The sequence below is a fragment of the Cryptomeria japonica genome, chromosome 4 (assembly GCF_030272615.1).
Source record: "Cryptomeria japonica chromosome 4, Sugi_1.0, whole genome shotgun sequence".
Lineage (NCBI taxonomy): Eukaryota > Viridiplantae > Streptophyta > Pinopsida > Cupressales > Cupressaceae > Cryptomeria > Cryptomeria japonica.
The window spans coordinates 108,615,010-108,634,240 of record NC_081408.1 but is presented as its reverse complement, the minus strand read 5'-3'; the positions used below and the strand labels follow the sequence as shown (position 1 = coordinate 108,634,240).

General features: G+C 35.1%; 1 long non-coding RNA gene across 2 annotated transcripts in view; it reads left to right on the top strand.

Annotated features, from left to right (window-relative positions):
* Nucleotides 1-718: 718 nt before the first annotated feature.
* The window catches only part of LOC131046110 (uncharacterized), a 134,892-nt gene continuing 116,379 nt past the window's right edge, over nucleotides 719-19,231 (top strand). The window contains exons 1-4 of one of the 2 annotated variants that reach the window (XR_009372224.1): nucleotides 719-1,044; nucleotides 3,912-3,991; nucleotides 5,637-5,707; nucleotides 10,095-10,208. This is a non-coding gene — a long non-coding RNA (uncharacterized LOC131046110). The remainder of the gene's footprint in view (nucleotides 1,045-3,911; nucleotides 3,992-5,636; nucleotides 5,708-10,094; nucleotides 10,209-19,231) is intronic. The other variant, XR_009372225.1, reaches the window with a different exon arrangement.

Below are 19,231 nucleotides of genomic sequence, written 5' to 3'. Positions count from 1 at the left end.
AATTAAAAGCCTATTCAATTTAATAATAATAAGGCTATGAGTAGAGACTTATTTTTTAAAGATGAAATACTAAAAATTAGGATACTTCCTATTGCTAAATAATAAAATATAAGAAGTATATATAAAGATGGAAAACCAAAAATAGTATGCAAGGAAGAGGTGTGGAGAGGGTAGAGGAAGTGGGTGCCTTGAGGAATTAGATTGTTAGCTATAACTTAAGTAAGAGCATGCACATGAATTTTAAAATATTTGAAAGTCACTATTGTCATTGCTATTCACTTCTCATCAAAATTACCAGGTAAGAAAAGATATGAACATAAACATTTTTCAATCCAAAAAAAATTCATTGCTATTCACTTCTCATCAAAATTACCAGGTAAGAAAAGATATGAACATAAACATTTTTCAATCCAAAAAAAAATTCATTGTTAAAAAATTATTGTGTTCTATTTGAATTTCTAGAAATCTTTTCCTTAGTTTCCTTATATTACATACTTATGAACAATGTTTGGTGATGGGTATTTATTTTTGATTGAAACATTGTTGATAACATTTGTAGTTTTTTTGATTAAGTTAAATGAAAAAAATCTTTGAGTTTGTGTAATTAAGTCAATAGACTTCAGTGTGGGCATTTATGCCCGGGAAATTGGAATTAGCCATGCCGGAAATATTTAGCGGTATTTGTAGGCCGGAAATATTTGGTTTTGGGTGCCTTTTTTATTTATTTTTTGAATTTTGGCTGAGATAGTAGCGAACTTAATTCTTTTGCCTCCCGCATTGATGGTTAGTCAGAGGGCAATTTTTGTGTCTGCGATAAACATTCATGGGTCTGGACGCAAACAACATTTGTAAAGAGTATCGTGCGTTGGTGGGGTTGTGCAGGGTTTTCTATTTCAGATACTGGATGGTATTCAAAGCGTTCTTTGAATCTGTTGTTGGGATTAGTTAATTCGAGTGCATTTTAATGGTTGCTCGTTTACAGAGGAGACAAACAAGAGTTCGATGGAGGCTGACACAGTGCAAGAGAAGGTCTCTAATCTATAGGTGTTTGTATGGCCCAGCATCATTTTTGGCGATATGTATATTGTTGTGTATTTTTTTCTAAGCAGACGGAACTTTCCTCGCCTCACGCTTGAAAACAAATTTTACCGTCAGATCTCTGAATCAAATTGGATTAAATAGAATGAAGCAGTAATTGAGTAATGGTAGGGAGAATTGTTTTTGTTCGTTCTAGTTTAAAATAATTATGGCGTGGTAGGGTTTTGTAAATTTCTTGTCCAAACTCTCTCCATTTTTCCTCATCGGCATCGTTGAGGGAATTTCGAGGTAAGTCACTTGCCATTGTTTCAGTGACTTTAATCTTTCAGAATCTGTACACGGCTGGATTATTTTTTTCCTTGCTCGTTATTTCATCCTAAAACAGTTCTTCTATTTAATTTTTCATTACCCACTTGACAATAGATCCATTGTTCGCCATTTTTGTGAGCATTGAATTTTGTGTTGTTAATTATTCTAGAGTAATGTATAAATTCCCATCATTTCAATTCTAGGTTGTCGTTTCGTCACTCTCATGGGAAATTTTCTGACTTGTATGGGACTGAAACAAGACCGTTGTTTTTTTAACCTCTTTCATCTGGGTAACGATATTTTTTTTTTTGAAATGTGAGAGCAGGGGGTATGTTTGAAGTAAGTACAGCGTTTGATAAAGTGGTTATTGCATTAGAGATCTTGTTAGATACTCTGACGTGAAACAGGTAGGATTCAATGTCATTTCATTGGCCAAATTTACTGGTAAGACTGGTACTGAAACGCAGATTTGTTTTTGAGCCCGTCCGTTTGGATAGTCCAAAATTTCATTGAATTGCAAGAGCAGGAGGTATTTTTGAAGTGGGTATAGGGATTTGTAAAATAGGTGCTAAATCTGAGGGCTTAATAGATATCTTGATGATCATAAATGAGTTTTTTCATATATGGGTTTTAGTTTCGTGGTCTAGATTAGTAATGGTACAAGGATTGTTTTCGTTCACCTTTCATTGGCTAGGTTACGTTTGCATTGAAATGTGAGAGCAGAAGGTAGGAGGTAGTTCTGAGTAGTGTAAATGTTTTTGCAAACTATTTGTTGTGTTTGAGGACTCAATTGATAAGTGGATGAGAAAAAAACTGGGATTTGTTATAATGGGTGGTGGATTATTGAGCCTGAAAGATCTTAAACCCCAATTTTTTAGTCCTGTGAATTTATTGAAGCAGAAGCTGTAGGGAGATTGGTTTTGGTTCATCTCATTTTTATAAAATTTATGCTTTGGTAGGATTCTATAATATTTTTCAAATTCTACCCATTTTTCCTCACCGACATGGTTGTTAGCATTACACAATTTTCTGTAGAATCTTAAGGCAATTCACTTGTCATAGTTTTGGTGTGTTTTTTTTATTGGGAATCTGTATGTGGCCAGTTCTTTTTTAACTGTGTTATCTGTTAATTGAAGGCGTTGGTTCTCTGATTTTATTTCAATTTAGTTTCTCCTCCCATAACATTGATCCCTGTATCAATTGAAAACACAGTCTGCTTGCTATTTATTGTATAGTGGGTACAAGACTATTCCTCCATATGTGAATGGTCGTGGTTGCCCACTTATAATTTCCCTAAGTCAGCATTCACAATGTTAAGTTCCTTTTAATAATCAAATTTCCATCAGAATATTTTCCTTTTAATAACCAAATTTCCATCAGAATATTTTATTGTCATCTAATCAGAGTCAATCTCTTGTCAAACTTTTCCCGTCACCAAATATTTGAGCCCTTTTGGTAGAGAAGTATGTAACACACATTGTAGCATTTAGTGAAATAACCATATTAGCAAATTAATCTGATTGAATTTTCAAGGGCAGTTGTTTGCTGGACAATATTTAATTTATTATGAATCATTTAGGAAAGGTAGAGGTTTGCTAAATAGTTAGCATTTTATTCTGTGATTTGCAAAGAAAGGGGTTTTTGTTGGATAATGTGCATTTTATATTGAGTGATTTTGCAAAGCAGGGTTTGGCTGGATAATTAGTGTTTAATTCTAAATGAGTTTTGCAAAAACAGGGGTTTGCTCGATAATGAGTGAGAGGTTATTTATATAGATTAAGGCAGTTTAATTTGAGTGATTTTGTTATGGAGAGATTTACAGGATGATTATGAGAGGCTATATTATAACGTGAAGGAATATCTAAATGTAGTTTTGACGGATTTTGTAAAGGTAGGGGTTTGCTTGATACTTACCGAAAGGTTATATTTAGAGGCAAAGATAGTTTTATTTGGATTATGGAGAATTTGTTTTATAGGTAAAGGTAAAGGTGATATGTACAGGGTAATTAGTGAGAGGCTATTATATGAGCAAAGTGAAATTTAAATATAGTTTTATTTTGATTAATTTTGAAAAGACAGGGTGTTGTTGGATAGTTAGAGAAGTAGAATACATTTTTTTAAGTGTGTTAAATTATGATATTTTTATAAGATTTGCAAGGGTTGAATAATTAGTGAGAGGTTATTTTATAGATAACGGTAAAGGCAGTTTTTGGGTTGTGATCAACAGAGACATTCTTTGGATATATGAGACTGCCTTTATGTAAGCATCCACAATGGAATTGTTTTTCTGTTTACCATCTATATTATTCAAATGAGGTGGTTAACCCTAACTCATGTTGTGGATTTGACCTTGTGACCTCTAGATTAGAGTATGGAAGACTTCAGCATTAGGCTAACATAAGCTGTTTTCCATTTATCTTACATAATTAAGTGTAAAATTTCAGCAAGGATGCGAAGAGCAGTTTAGAGTTTAATGGGTTACTGTTTCTTTCTTTTTTCTTTTTTTATTTTATTTTAAAATGGTTGGAGGTTTGCTACTTTATTTACAAGTATGTCTTTTATAGGAAGCAACTTTTGTATTAGAACATGCTGAAAGTCATACTGGAGCGATCAGAAGTTCCCTTCTACCCTATTGCAACAGCAGGTTTGAGTCCTTCCACCCAGCTCTTGTTTTTATTGTGTAGTATTGAATAAGAGGCAAATTAGAAGTGGTGTGGGGGCAGTGCAGTCAAGGGCTGCACCCTTTGGGTGACCCTGTAGTCGTGTCCCTCCTGATTGATTTGCAGCTTTGAATGTGTCAACTGCTAGACAGGATTGAGTTTGATTTAGCCCTATTAGTTAGTCATATAAACTATAAATAAGGTTAGTTAGTTATTTACTTTACTGTTGTCCTAAGCCAAGAAGGTGGAATCTTCACGAAATCCATAAATTCTTGTTTATGATTTTCATTCATTCAAACTTTTCCATATTCATCTTCTTTGTTTAAGAATAATGGATTCAAATGCTAGTAATTTTCAAACTATGGTCAGTGGATTCTGCACAGAGAAAATTTAAATCTAAATTTGATATGCACTTTGTTGATTTTTTATATAAGTTGCGGCTGAAAAATAAATGCTTTTACAAAGAAGTGCAGTGAAAAGAAATTGAAATAAATACAACTAACCAGACAGATTACCTTTGGCCACAAACATAGTCAAGCAAAGGAAATTTTTAGTTTTCTATTCTCTGCAACTGCTCAAAGGTTGAAGGCTGGGCAAAACAAATCATGGCTCTATCTTTTTGGGAAATATTCCATGTCTTCTCTTAGAAGGATAAACATGTCAGCAAATGATCACTGGGGATAGCTACCTCCAAGGGACCACATCCTAAATGGTTGTATTTGTTACAATGACTTGTGGACTGTATGGTGCAAGTATGGTTCTTAGGTATGTATTCCATTGCAGGACATTGTCATTTGCATTTTTTTATCTCCTATGTGCCAATGCTTAGTGCTGAAATTCTTTATTTGTAGCGAATTCAAGATATAATTGTAACCCTGAATACAAAAAAGATCTATTTCATTGTGCACACTCTGCGTATCGGCTTCCTGTTGTGCGCACATGGCGTGCAACTGCTAGTTGTAACATGTAATCGCTAATAGTTGTCTGTCAAACCATCGAGAATCATACCACCATTGTACATTGTTTCTAAGATTTAGTATTTTATCCACTACTACTCTTACAAATGAATTATTTTTTAATCAATTGTATAAACATATATATAAAATATAAATTAATATAACAAATCCATTACACATCTAAAATACTAATTAATATTATATAAAAATCTTAATATAAAAAATTAAATTACACATAAATTAATAAAAAATATTAAATTTTTTTAATATCAAGCTATTAATTTGTTATTTAAATATGTATTCAAATACTTAGCCGTCGAGAATGTCTGAAACTAACCAACGATTTGAGAATGTTTGAAACTAACCAACCTACAACGGTATTGAGAGAATGTTCAAAACTAACCTACAACGGTAAAGAAAATTCAAAATGTCATGGAGCGGGGAAAAGTATGTGAAGTGAACGTTATACCCTTGGCACATCAGTACAGATAACATTCTTCCTTTTGTTTTTCTCTTCTGTCATTGCTATGTTTTTCTATTCTGTTTGTTTGGTTATTTCTTGATTTTTTTCTTAGATTTTTTTAATTTTTCTTGTAAGAGTTTGTTTACAGTGTGCACACTGATCTGTCTGTCCATTATTTTCATCTATTATTTATGTTTTTTTTGTTTACAGTAGAAGATGAAGAGGCAAAGCAGAAGATCAGGAAAAATAGCAACTGAATAAGGGCAAAATTTTTCTTCCAGGTAATTCTTTGTACCTCTTTATTATTTATTTATATTTTTACTATGTATGTGATAGCAGGTGAAGAGGTAGAGTAAAGGATTGTGTACCATTCTTTGTACCTCTTTATTATTTATAGAGGTAGAGTAAAGGATTGTGTACCCTGCCCAATTAAATTGTGCATTGATCAAAACCCTACGAAATTACTAATAGATCACTCAAAATGGCATGAAAAATTGACCTCTCTAGGATTCAATCCTTTGCATTAATTTTAGCTATCCTGGCATTCATCTCCATTGAATATATGAGGCTAGGGTACAAGAGTAGTCTCTGATCATTCTTTGGATAGACATAGTAGCCAGTAAATGAAACCCTAATCACTTTCTACTTTCCACTATTGAAAACTACTTCAAAATTGCATTAAAACCATGGATGATAATCCCGAAGTAGTGAAAAGACATATTTGATAGTTGATCATACCTTCCTAGGTGTTAGTAGCTTATTTGGCATGCACATGGCATTCTGGGCCATTATGGTGAGCTGGTATGTAGTCAATCTATGAAATTAGGGCATCGAAGATCAGAGTTGAGAATTAACTCTTCCCTCTTAAACTATGAAAGCCTTTAGATTAATAGGGTTTAAGGATTACGACACACCAAGAAACAACTATTGAATGAGGGAAGTTTGACAAAGGAAGGGCAGTTGAGGAAGAGATGTTAAGCATACCTCAAACGAGGTATCGAGGTGAAGGGCCAAAAAAATGTATTGAGGAATTGACAGATCTTGGGGAGTTCGAAGTGGTATGCAAATGGGACTTGGGATTAAGGCCTGTAGCTTTGACAAGAAACATTTAGAAAATATTTTGCTATATGAAAATTAATTGGATTGTTTGCCCGTCGAGAATGAATAGGAATCACATATCTTCTTATAGATTGTCTTTACTATAAAAGCTAATAGATTGTTTACCCTGCTAGGATGAACAAGAATCATAGATCTTTCTATAGATTATCTTTACTATAATAACTAATGAATTGTTTTCCCTGTCTGAACATCTGAACGAATAGGAATCATAGATTGATATATAGACAGTTGATAATACTAAGAAAGATACTAATAATAATATAAAATAGCCATCTACCTTTACCCAACCAATGAGGGGTTGTTTCTTACACAAATAATTACTAGCAATTGCACCTTAGTGTGCAATGGCTATGCAGAAGAGGCATGAAACGTCAATTAGGGAAAATTGTAATCTATTTTTCTGCATACATTTGTGCAGTACATGAAGTCAGTTGGTAAGGAATTTAGTAAATGATATTTTTTGTGCATCAAAGGTTTTGTTTTGTTCTCAAATGATTTTTTCCTGTCTTGGACTACCATGTAGGTCAGGGTTTCTTGATGCATTCTTTCATGCTCAATTACCAGGGAGAAAATCCTGGTATCCAATACTTCCTTTGCAGCCTCATTCTGTATCCATATTCTTGTTTTTCTGACATAGTCTATCACTACCATGTAGGTCAGGGTTTCTTGATGTATTCTTTCATGGTCAATTACCAAGGAGAAAATCCTGGTATCCAATGTTTCCTTTGCAGCCTCATTCTGTATCCATATTCTTGTTTTTCTGACATAGTCAATCACAACTTCCTTTGAGGGCCATGTTGAGGGTATAACTGGATGGCTGTGGCACTGCGATGGATCCAGGACGTTGGGATCAATTCCTCTTGAAAATATTGTATCCAATTCTGTTTCTTCCTGGTTTTCTATCATTTTTATCTTTGTGAAGGCACAAACATGACCACTGCACGCAATGATATCAGAGGAAAATATAATGCAAACTCCGCAGTCCGAAGAGTTTCATGTTACTTTTTTGACTTTTTAAGAAATTATCATTCATGTACAAGAAACCCTTCAAAAATTAGGGTTCTCCGATATCCTTGGAGAACACTCGGAACAGAGGTTATTGGATGAGCTAATCTTATAAGCTAGTTTGATCTGATCGATTATATCCACTCCGAAATTTCTAGATAAAATAGGATGATTAGATACTCTATGGCTAAAGCTACTGCCCACCCACGATGCTGATAGCTAAACCCAAAGCAGGTACTTGAGTTGTGCACAAGTTAACTGATCTGAAAGCACAAAATAAAAACATTCAAGAAAACTATAAAGAAATTCTGATCTAGCAAAATGGTTTTTAAGTGGTTTTGGTTGATTACTAGTAGAAGATATATGGATGTCGCAGATCAATTGGCTTGGAGTTCCAATTCAAGATGCTTGGAAACAAATTATCAGTGTCCCTCCAGTACTGCACCAAAGCATGACTGACAGGCAGGAATATTTGACAGGTGTAATCTGAGCTGTCTCCCCAACATCTAGGAACCTGGCAGCAGGCTTTGGTTGCAATTTTTTTTCATATCCTCCACACTATATTTCGTGGAGAAATCTACCAAAACCCTCTCCCCAGGTCTGTCAAAATGTAAATAGTATATATACATCAGAATTTATGATCATGTATAGATGTAGATGAATCTTATTGCAGAAGAGGATACACGATGATTTATTTGTGGAAGAAGCTGTTACCTGATTTGGATCTGATGTTTATCGAGATTCAAACCTCGGGCGAAGGAGATATACATTTGTACTCTTCTAAGGAGCTTGTCAATCTCCACATCATAACACCAAGATTTTACAGAGTCCTCATCTGGTGCATATCCAATACAAGACAGTGCCTTCTGCATACCATGCTTGATGAAGCACTCAGTTTCTCCCTTCTTGTCATGGTACGCTGAATAAAGTGTTTGACGATTTCTCCACATATCTAGCCAACATAAAACCTTTATCGTCAGAAAATATATTTTCTATTCATACTCATTTTGGCAATGGAAACATAGCAGGGGATTTAGAGAATGAAAAAGCTGTCATGGCACTCGTACCATAAAATTGAATAATTAGGACCTACACTTTAGACAATGGGGATGGATGAAAATGTGACAATAATCGCACTAACTCCACTAATAGTTAAGAAAAACCAGCAAAAAACCAAAGAGCCATTATAAGATATTACCACTTAATGATTCATATAGTGTCAGTGCAGAGCCAAGAAAGACTATCATCACTGGAGCACAAACATTGAAGTGAATGTTAACTAACAGAACTTTCATACCTAGTTGATATGGGTATGTTGAAGAAGGTAGAAATTTGATAATAGCATATAATAATAATAAGTAATGAATCCATTGCTTCTACTTTTTGAATCAAGAAACAATAATATTGATAAAGCTATATCAAAGGGTAAAATTAGAAATCATCTTCAGATTTACATAAAATCAATGAATATGGTATCATTAGAGTCTTACCCATGGAGACAAGTAGTTGGCAAGTGAATCCCACAGCTTTGAGAACATCCTTGAAATTTTTTACATCATCTTCCCTTGTCAAATTGCCAACATTGCTTCCAAGCCATAAAGGCAGTGTTGCTGTTCAGGATAACAACTTTTCACCTGGTGCAAACCCTTGATAAAATCTGCATTTACAAACTCTATGGCACTAGGTTCCAGTCCTGCCACAAGCTCTGCCAAGCTTCTTCTATCCTCATTCAGCACACTTTCCGAAACATCAATTCCAACATACCTGCATCTGAATTGACCACAAAACCACAAAAAAAAATCAAACCCACAAATGCTGCAACAATCTGTATTAATTGATTGACCCAAAAAGTTAAACAAAGATGATATTTATTTTTTCCAGAAGTGTCAAAGACATGTTCTTTACTTGGAGATGTCAATTTTTTAATATAATTTAATAATTTTTAGAAAATATCATGATATAGAATTTTGAAAACAAGAATACTAGTAAAGTTTAACATTAACTTTAAAATTGAACAAAAATAGAAATTAAAATTACTTATACTGCTGGTATCATAGCTAGTCTAAATGGTTTAGTAAAAGTAAGATAATATAGGTGTTGAAAATAATTTTCAGAAAATATCATGACATAGAACTTTGAAAACAAGAACATTGATAAAGTTTAACATTAACTTTAAAATTGAACAAAAATAGAAATTAAAATTGTTTATACTGCTGGTACCATAGCTAGTCTATGGTTTATTCATCCTTAGTATTATTATCTTTGTTGCTTTTGACGTGGCATACTTGCTACGCCATTATGATGTGGTGTATTCTCTATGCCATTATGATGATAATAGTGGGCATTACATGTTAGATATGGGATGTAATTGAATGTTTTGATAAAAATAGTATAAATTTGTAGATAATAAGTTTTAGATTTGACCACTCCAAACGATATTTTTCTCTTATTCTTTAAGTTTTCACATCATGTTTTATTTTTCTTGAGATTAAATGTTTTGATTTGTTTTAATTTCTTATAGATTGACTCATGTTTATGTTTCAGCCATTCATGGCACTCACATTGGATTCATGGGTTAGGTCCATTTCTCTTGTTGATATTAGCACTTTGCACAGGCCATTGACAACAGAGGATTACTGAGCTGCATCATCAACTTAGGTTTTTCCTTTTTCCTTTTTCCCTTTTCTTTTTTCTTATTTAAAAACTTAGGGTGTGGAATTTTGTCTTTTGGATATATTTTTGTATATTTTTTAATTTTATTTTAAGTATTTTTTTGTCAAATTTTGGAATGTAATGATTGACAATCAACTATTAGTTTTTAGTGACTAGATTAGCTGTATAGAACAAAAAATCAGAATGCAAAGTAAATCATACACAACACACATGTACACTGGGAAAACCTCCCTCTTGGAGGAAAAACCCAACAACCAAAGATCTCAGATTTGATTAGATTAGATATAGCAGTAGATTACAATATTGCCCTTCTAGGGCATACAAAGAACTTATTTGAATCATAGTTCAGGTCAGATTTGAACAATTGCCTAGATTGTTGATTGCAGATCATGTGAGGGAGTTCGCTTGCCCTAGAACAAATGTAGCACAACCTGAAGTAAGTTCAGCAACGTTGGAGCAGGTTTGGCAACCTTGGGGCAAGCTCGACAGACCTAGGAGCAGTTTCGGTAGACCTAGGAAGATGGTTGCCCAACTAGAAGACAATTTCGCTGACTTCAGAATGCAATTCGTTGATCTTTTGGAGCAGAACATATCACATTAAGGTAGATGATATTCACTTATGTTATCTCACTTGTGACCTCAAGTCACTTCCTTTATATACATGCCCTTAACCCTTATGCCTAGGTCGACTTTGGTGCCAAATTACAAATTTACAAGTCACATTATAGGGTGAGACCCAGTTATAACCACAAGTTACATTCGCCATTATAGGGTTAGACCAATATCACAAGTTACATCGGTTAGGACCTGACCAATAACACTTTACAAGTTACATATTAAGAGGTCTTGACCTATTGAATTTACAAGTTACACAATATCCCAAATAGGCCCATACACAATAAAGTTTAAGGCCGAAGGCCACATTAAAATTTACCAAGCTAGGTCGACCCAATAAAGGGATATGACCTAGCTACATTTTCAACACTCCCTCTTAGCTAGGGAGGATCCCTTGATTAATCAAGTTACATCGTGACCATGCTTCATGGACTCTTTCCATGATATCCACCATGCATTCTCATAGAGGATGAATTCAATATACATCATGGACTCCTTTCATGATATTCATCATGCATACCTGCAAAGGATGAATCCTAAGTACATCATGGACTCTTTCCATGATACCCATCATGCACAACCGTAGAGGATGGATCTACCTTGCATTGCTCGCAGAGGGAGGAAGAGGTCTTACACCTCAAAGAAACTACCACCTTGCACTCCGCAGAGGTGGTCCCACCTTATACTTCGCAGAGGGTGATCCCACCTTGCACTCCGCAGAGGGTGGAATGAGGGCTCTAACCTCAGACTTCTCCCAGAGAAGAATGCAATACCACCATGCCTACTTGCAGAGGGTGGAACGAGGGCTTTCACCTCAACCTTCTCTTGGAAGATTGCCTTAATCGAGGGCTTTCATCTCAATCTTCTCCGAAAGATTGCCTTAACCAAGGATATGTTTTCCTTTGAAACTGAAACAACAAACAAGCTCCCTCTGAAGCTGAATACAACAAGCTCCCTCTGAAGCTGAACTTGATCGTAGTATCATTAACTAAGCTATGTCTCTTAGTCTTCAGCCTGTGATGCTTCCTCACAGGATGTCTCAAAACCTTCCTCTCTTGAATACAATCATCATCTTTATGCTCCTTAGTCTATCTTGAAAGCATTTACGAGAGGTTACTGATAGTTCAAGACTATCATACATGATTCACTATCCAATGGATTGATAACAACATGAAAAATTCAAAAAATGCTTCTCTCTTATAAGTTAGTCCTCAACATTCTTTCCTAATTTCGCTTAGCAATGAAATTACCGTCCACTTAGGTCATAATGAAGCATCTGATGATGACTGCGTGGCCTACGGGCCTCGCCATCACTTATCATCTATCTTCAACTCTGTGATGACATGTAGGAGTTGCACGCAAGGACCACTCAAAGCTGTCAACACAACAGACTGGAATAATAAAAGTAACCTTGATACTAATTTGCAGCATTGCCAACTTGCACAAACCAAGTATCATGCCAATGTTGGGAAATACTGTACCAAATTATAGCTTACCAAAACACTCAAAAAGTTATTGAATAAGGACATATCAACTTGGTAAGAGTTATTTTATGAAAGAGTAGATCTGTTAACTCAATCTAGCCAAACAACTAGGTCAGCCAATAACAAACTTAATTAAATTCAATGAAACATCAGATGTTCACCTGTGCTTACCTACTGACTATTATGGCTTGCCAGAATAGTAGGGCCCCTTCAATCTTCCTCCTTTTTGATCTGTTTCCAAACTTGTAGGAAGTAATGACATAATCGGCATAAAGGTATGGCCAAAATGAGGGTACGACCAACTACAAGAGAACTGAACCACCAGTCGTTAAGCCTCTCAAACACCTCCAAAAACTTTTGATATACTTCACAAATCTGTTAATCTGATTATGCTAATATGAACTTGGCTCTGATACCATGTTAGTTTTTAGTGATAAGATTAGCAGTATAGAACAACAAATCAGAATGCAAAGTAAATCATACATATAACATGCATGTACCCTGGGAAAACCTCCCTCTTGGAGGAAAACCCCAGCAACCAAAGATCACAGATTTGATTAGATTAGATATAGCAACAAGTTACAATACTGCCCTTCTAGGGCATACAAAGAACTTATTTGAATCACAGTTCAGGTCAGATTTGAACAATTGCTCAGATTGTTGATTGCAGATAATGTGAGGGAGTTCGCTTGCCCTAGAATAGATGTAGTTCAACAACGTTGGAGCAGGTTCAACAGCCTTGGGGCAAGCTCGATAGACCTAGGAGCGGGTTCGACAGACTTAGGAAGATGTTCGCCCAGCTAGAAGACAATTTCGTTGACTTCAGAATGTAGTTCGTTGATCTTTTGGAGCAGAACAAATCACATTAAGGTAGATGATATTTGCTTATGTTATCTCGCTTGTGACCTCAAGTCACTTCCTTTATATACATGCCCTTAACCCTTATGCCTAGGTCGGCTTTGGCGCCAAATTACAAATTCACAAGTTACATTATAGGGTGAGACCCATTTTATAACCACAAGTTACATTTGCCATTATAGGGTTAGACCAATATCACAAGTTACATCGGTTAGGACTTGACCAATAACACTTTACAAGTTACATATTAATAGGTCCCAACCTATTGAATTTACAAGTTACACAATATCCCAAATAGGCCCATACACAATAAATTTTAAGGCCGAAGGGCACATTAAAATTTACCAAGCTAGTTCGGCCCAATCAAGGGATACGACCTCGCCACATTTTCAACATCAACTACCAGGATTTTTCATTTATTACAACAAAGTTGCATTCATTGAAGTTGACGTGTTTGGTGAGGTTGACGCGAATGATTAAATATGAAATCGAGTATGTACATGTGCTTAGTGTTTTAGATTGTTTTCACGATCACTTTGTGTGACCTGTCGCTGTTGGAATAAGCCACATCCGGATCAACGATGGACTGGTCCAAGAGGGGCCAGTAGCTCAGTGGTAGAGCACTCTAGCAGCGTATGGAAGGTTCTAGGTTCTAGTCCTAGCTGGTCCATCCTTCGTATACTTGGGGCTGATTTCTGATGACCTATCGTCGGAATTTTGACTACTTTTCGTCGAACTGCCGACAAATGAAGTCGTTGAAAACTCGTTGTTGGGCATTTTGATGGTGCCATTTAACGTCAGAATTTTGACGACAACCTGAACTCTTCTGACGACGGCCATGATCGCTCATCCAGCCAAAGAATGTCGTCAGATGGACGTCGGAATTCCAACGCTTACCAGGAATTGCATCGACGATGAATATGACGAGCGCTCAATAGTCAAGTGTCGTCAGACATACAACATCCTCGTCGGATGTTTTTTCAATTGGCGTCGAAATTTCGATGGCTGCTAGGAACTATGCACTGACGAGGATGCTATTGGTCTGACGGTTTGGTTGTCGGTGCAAAGTTGGGTTGATGTCAGAATTTCGACGGCGATTTATTTGAAAAAAAAAAGAATACACATGCCAATTACAATGGTGCTTGTTGGTTCCCTTTTAGCATGTGGGGTATGATTCAGGCCTTGACCTCGGTTTTGAGACCTCGGGTATTGGAGGCTATTAAGCCTATTGGATGGGGTCTTCAACCTGCCCATTCCCAAACAACTCACCTTTTGTTGTTCTTGGTACAAGTTGATAAGCATTGGGTCTATCCAGCGTGTATGCATCTGTAAATAATCTCCAAAAGGTCTATGTTGCAAATGTGAAGTGGATGTTGGTGCCCTGTGAGACCGCATATCCATAGAAGCTTTTGCTATATCTGCCGGAGTCGAACGAGCATCATCACAAACCTGCAACATGTGCCATTATATCCAATATACCAAAAAATGAATAAATAAGTACTGTCAATATCATGATTTATCATTTTTGAATGGGGGTTGGAAGAAAATGAAATACACATTAAACTATACAATAGATAACACAAGCAAAATGTGTCGACTTACATTTCCGGTAACAGAGGGAGACAATGCATCAAAAAACAAGCCATTGCCACAAGAAATGCTTTCTCTTCCCTTGTCTTCTTCCTGTCATCTTGCCATCTCCGAGTCTTTGCAACTTGCACTCTGTTTGGTTCATTTCTACCATTAAGGTCTTCTCTCATTTTTACATCATAGTTTTCCATTCCGGGAGAATTATCTACAACTTGTGATTGTAATAAACCTATCAAGCAATTGGACTTCTCCTCGAATGTTACAAAATCAAGTCCTTGTCTACAACATTTTCAAAAACATCCATGGAACATAACAAAAAGCCTAGTTGTTAATATATGTAGTATGCCTCCTCCAATGACAAGCCAACATTTGTTACACTCGATAAGCCTAAAGTAGTTGAGCAACCTCCCTCCTAAGGCATTAATTTTTGTTTTTTTTGATAAATTAGCTAAGACTAATCCTTGGCTTGCTGGAAGAGGAGAGGATTTTCAAGACTCAAATGGGCAAACAATCTTAAATCTCTGCAAACCTAGAAACTTAACCAATAATCTAATTGACGGCTGGTTTTGATCAAAGTTTTCCAAATTTTGATTGAGGATTGGAAAAACATTGCTTGAGAAAGCGACTCCCAAACCATTACCAATACCATGAAAGAAGGTTGAATTAAAGCTTGGAAGAAGGTGAAGGTGGATGTTGAAGAGACTAAGTTGATTTCATCCAAATTTTAATCAGTTATAGTCTCACATGAGAATCGTAAAGGTATTAGTAGCAAACAGAAAGGTTGATATCCAGTCATTCAGACACCATTCGTAAGACTTGCAAAAAATACAACATTTGCAAAATGATTAGAAATTTATAACTAATCCCATGTAACATGAATGCCAATAACTTCTTAGTTCTTACCTAACGATGAGTGTATTAGTGAAGCTCAAAACATTCTAGAGAGTGTTTTATTTTTCAAGAGCTGCTCAAGTCCAACAATTTCAGACTCATTGCTTTGACTTTCCACTGGAATGACTTCTCCCTCTTTATCAATCAAATTTGTTAGCACAACATTCTGCAGACATATAGCAAGTAATCAAACCAATTAAGAATGAAATACAACAAAAAACAAACTCAGAAAATATAATTTCATTGCAAGCCATTCCAATACTCCAACCAATAGTATTGTAATTGACAACTCATCTAATGCTGAAGTGCTGCAACTGTATGGGATGTTACTCTAAAAGTTGAACATCAGAGTTGATTGGATTACAAAATTGAATAAGACCTTCCAATTTAATAAGACATTACTTTACACAAGCTCCAATATTAGAATTTATTGCATTACAAAGTTGAATAAGACCCTCTAGCTTCCAAAAGTGTAGATAGTCAACTATACATGCTGTTGTCCAATTAAAGGATTCAATATTTTAAGTGAGTTGGGGAGCTATGCCAACACAAGTTGCAAACCAACCTCAACAAATGAAATTTTGGCACCATGCAAATTTAGTGACATTATCAACCACTTTCCCATTCAAGTTGATCTTGAAAAAATCAAGGTGACATGATACCTAGCATACCTATGCAAACTCAAATAATTGCACAACAAGATGAGTATGCATTAGGGACGACTATACATCTATGAAGTAATCATGATGAAAGCACAACAACATGAGTCAACCTCGTAAAGGATGAAGTATTTACATAAAGTATGAAATATACCTTTGACACATATAGTGCGTAAGACACATGAATACACATAAGATATCGATCAAACACAAATCTTGGATCATACCAATAAAGAAGTACATATAAATACATGATTTGAATAAGGATCATACATGTGATCATATGTATCTTATAAAGCATGGGATGTTCATTGTAACACATAGAGTGTCCATGAATTCACTTAAGCACACATGTTGTGCATGGAGCATGAAGAATACACTCAAAACATGAGGAATACAAATGAATTCACATGAGTCATAAGGCATACAAATGAATATCTTGAAGCACTTAGCATACAATGAGCACTTAAAGCATGAAGCATACAAATGAATACACTTGAATTATGAAGCATATAATGAATACTTAAATCATGAAGCATACTCGTGAATATACTTAACGCATAAAGAAGGAAGCATACGTAAAGCATGAGGCATCCAAATGAATCCACTGAAGTTATAAAGCATACACTTGAATATATGTAGAGCATGAATTCTCTTAAGTCATGAAACATACATATTGTTACACGCAAGGCAGGAGAATGAAGCATCCACACAAGACATGAAGTAATACACACAAATACCCCCTAAGGTACAATGCATATATGAAAAAGTACATGTATAAATCATACAATGAGGAAATAATGTTGAAGACACAACAAATACATCAATATCCACAATTTATCAATATATACTTAAAACATGCATTTAAGAGAAATATACATGAGGCACATGGATGCACTTAAAGCATGAAGTATGCACATAAAACATAAAGAATACATATAGAGCATACACATGAATATACTTGGGGCAAGAAGCATTCATGCAAAACATAGAGTGTACACATAAGGCACAAATACATGTAAAGCATGAAGTGTACGCATGAATCCACTTAAGGCATGCAACATACACGTAGCAGAAAGTATACATAAATACCATAAGATGTGCATACACGTAGCATAAAGTATACATAAATACCATAAAATGTGAAGTGTACACATAAAGCATAAGATAATGGATACATGTAAGCAAAGAATCAACATACATGAATATATGCAAGGCATGAAGTAATGCACATAAGGCATTAAGGAGCTATGTAAAGCACAAACCATACATATGAATACATGCAAGGCATGAATCATACATGTAAACCATGAAGTAATACATAAATACACATAAGGTACAAGCATATATGAGAAAGGTTCTCATAGAGTGGACATGTTGAAGACACATCAATCATGAAGCATACAAGAGAGAGGTATTCATGGAACAGACATCTGAAAAAATCTCATTCATGAAGTAACACAAATACACATATGATATAAACCACATATGCCAAACACATGATAGACATGGTGCAAGCACAAGGTATACATGAAGGAAGTGTACATATAAAAACCCATGGAGTAGGCATGCTCAAAACATATTAGACACTTAGCAATTAAAGGCATACTCATAAGAATGCAATGCTTGCTAGATCAATTCAATTTTTGATTTATTTAAGAACAGGGCTGAATCATTAGTTCTAACTGAGTAGTTGTTAAAGCAGGTTCGTCCAACAGGCTAGCAAAATCATGCTCTGAATATTGTCAATTACGTTTGACAATATAATTTTCATGCTCTGCATCACAATGCTCCAATGTTGACCTTATCCAATTCTTTGTTGCTCATTGAAGCTTACACAAATGCTACTGAGGATGTCATGGGAGCCATCTTGTTATAAGATGGTAAAATAGTATGCTACTATTTAAAGGTTTTCTTTTCAACAATGAGGGACTATCTAGCTTATGATAGAACTTTATGCATTAGTCTAGGCGATGAGAAAGCGTATAAAAAATAGTATGAGAAAGACTCAAATTATGGGGAATACAAATAGCAAGAAAATACATGATCATCGAGGGAAAATCTAAGATTGGTTGACAAATATAAGATAGCAACCATGCAGATCATACACCAGTGACAAGGAGAATGCCTAAATAATAGTCCATATGAATCGCCAAGTAATAGTAGCATATAGTCATAATAATCCTCACATAGAGCAACCATGGAGTCGAGTAATAAAAACTAGATCAATAAATTCTATATCAAAGTGGTTAGACTTAAAATGGTAAGGAAGATTTAAAAATGCTAAAAAAAATGTCAAGTAATAAAAAAACTTACAAGGATGAGGCATATTCATAACTTTTGCAGTCTCACCATGGATATCAACACTAGAAGCAACTCATATTATTAGTGTACATACAAGACAATATAGGAGTTCATTATACCTAACAACTTGTGGTGTTGTTGTTCGTGTTGGCTCTGTTGGACCCTGCAATTAAGATTCAATATACATTATTCAATAAGATTAACTGTGCAATATAATGAAATATTGAAAAGTGTGTTATCTTATTGAGTTTCGCTTGGTTTCAAGAATAGTTTAATATTTTCTACTTAACAGGGCCAACCACGTGAAGGTGGAAACTCATTTGGCCCCTCCCCCCCACCTAATATCACTCTAAATTCCCCATTAACATCTAACATTCATTCATTCATTCATTCTACCATTAATAAAATATAACATTCATTCATTTATTCATCAATATTAATTAACACATAACATTGATTAACATTAATTAACACGCAACATTCATCAATATTAATTAACACATATCATTCATAACCATTCATTAGCACATAATTACATTCATTAACACATAAAAATCAGTCATTATCAAATAAGGTAGATTACAATCATTTTTTTTTTGGTTTTTTC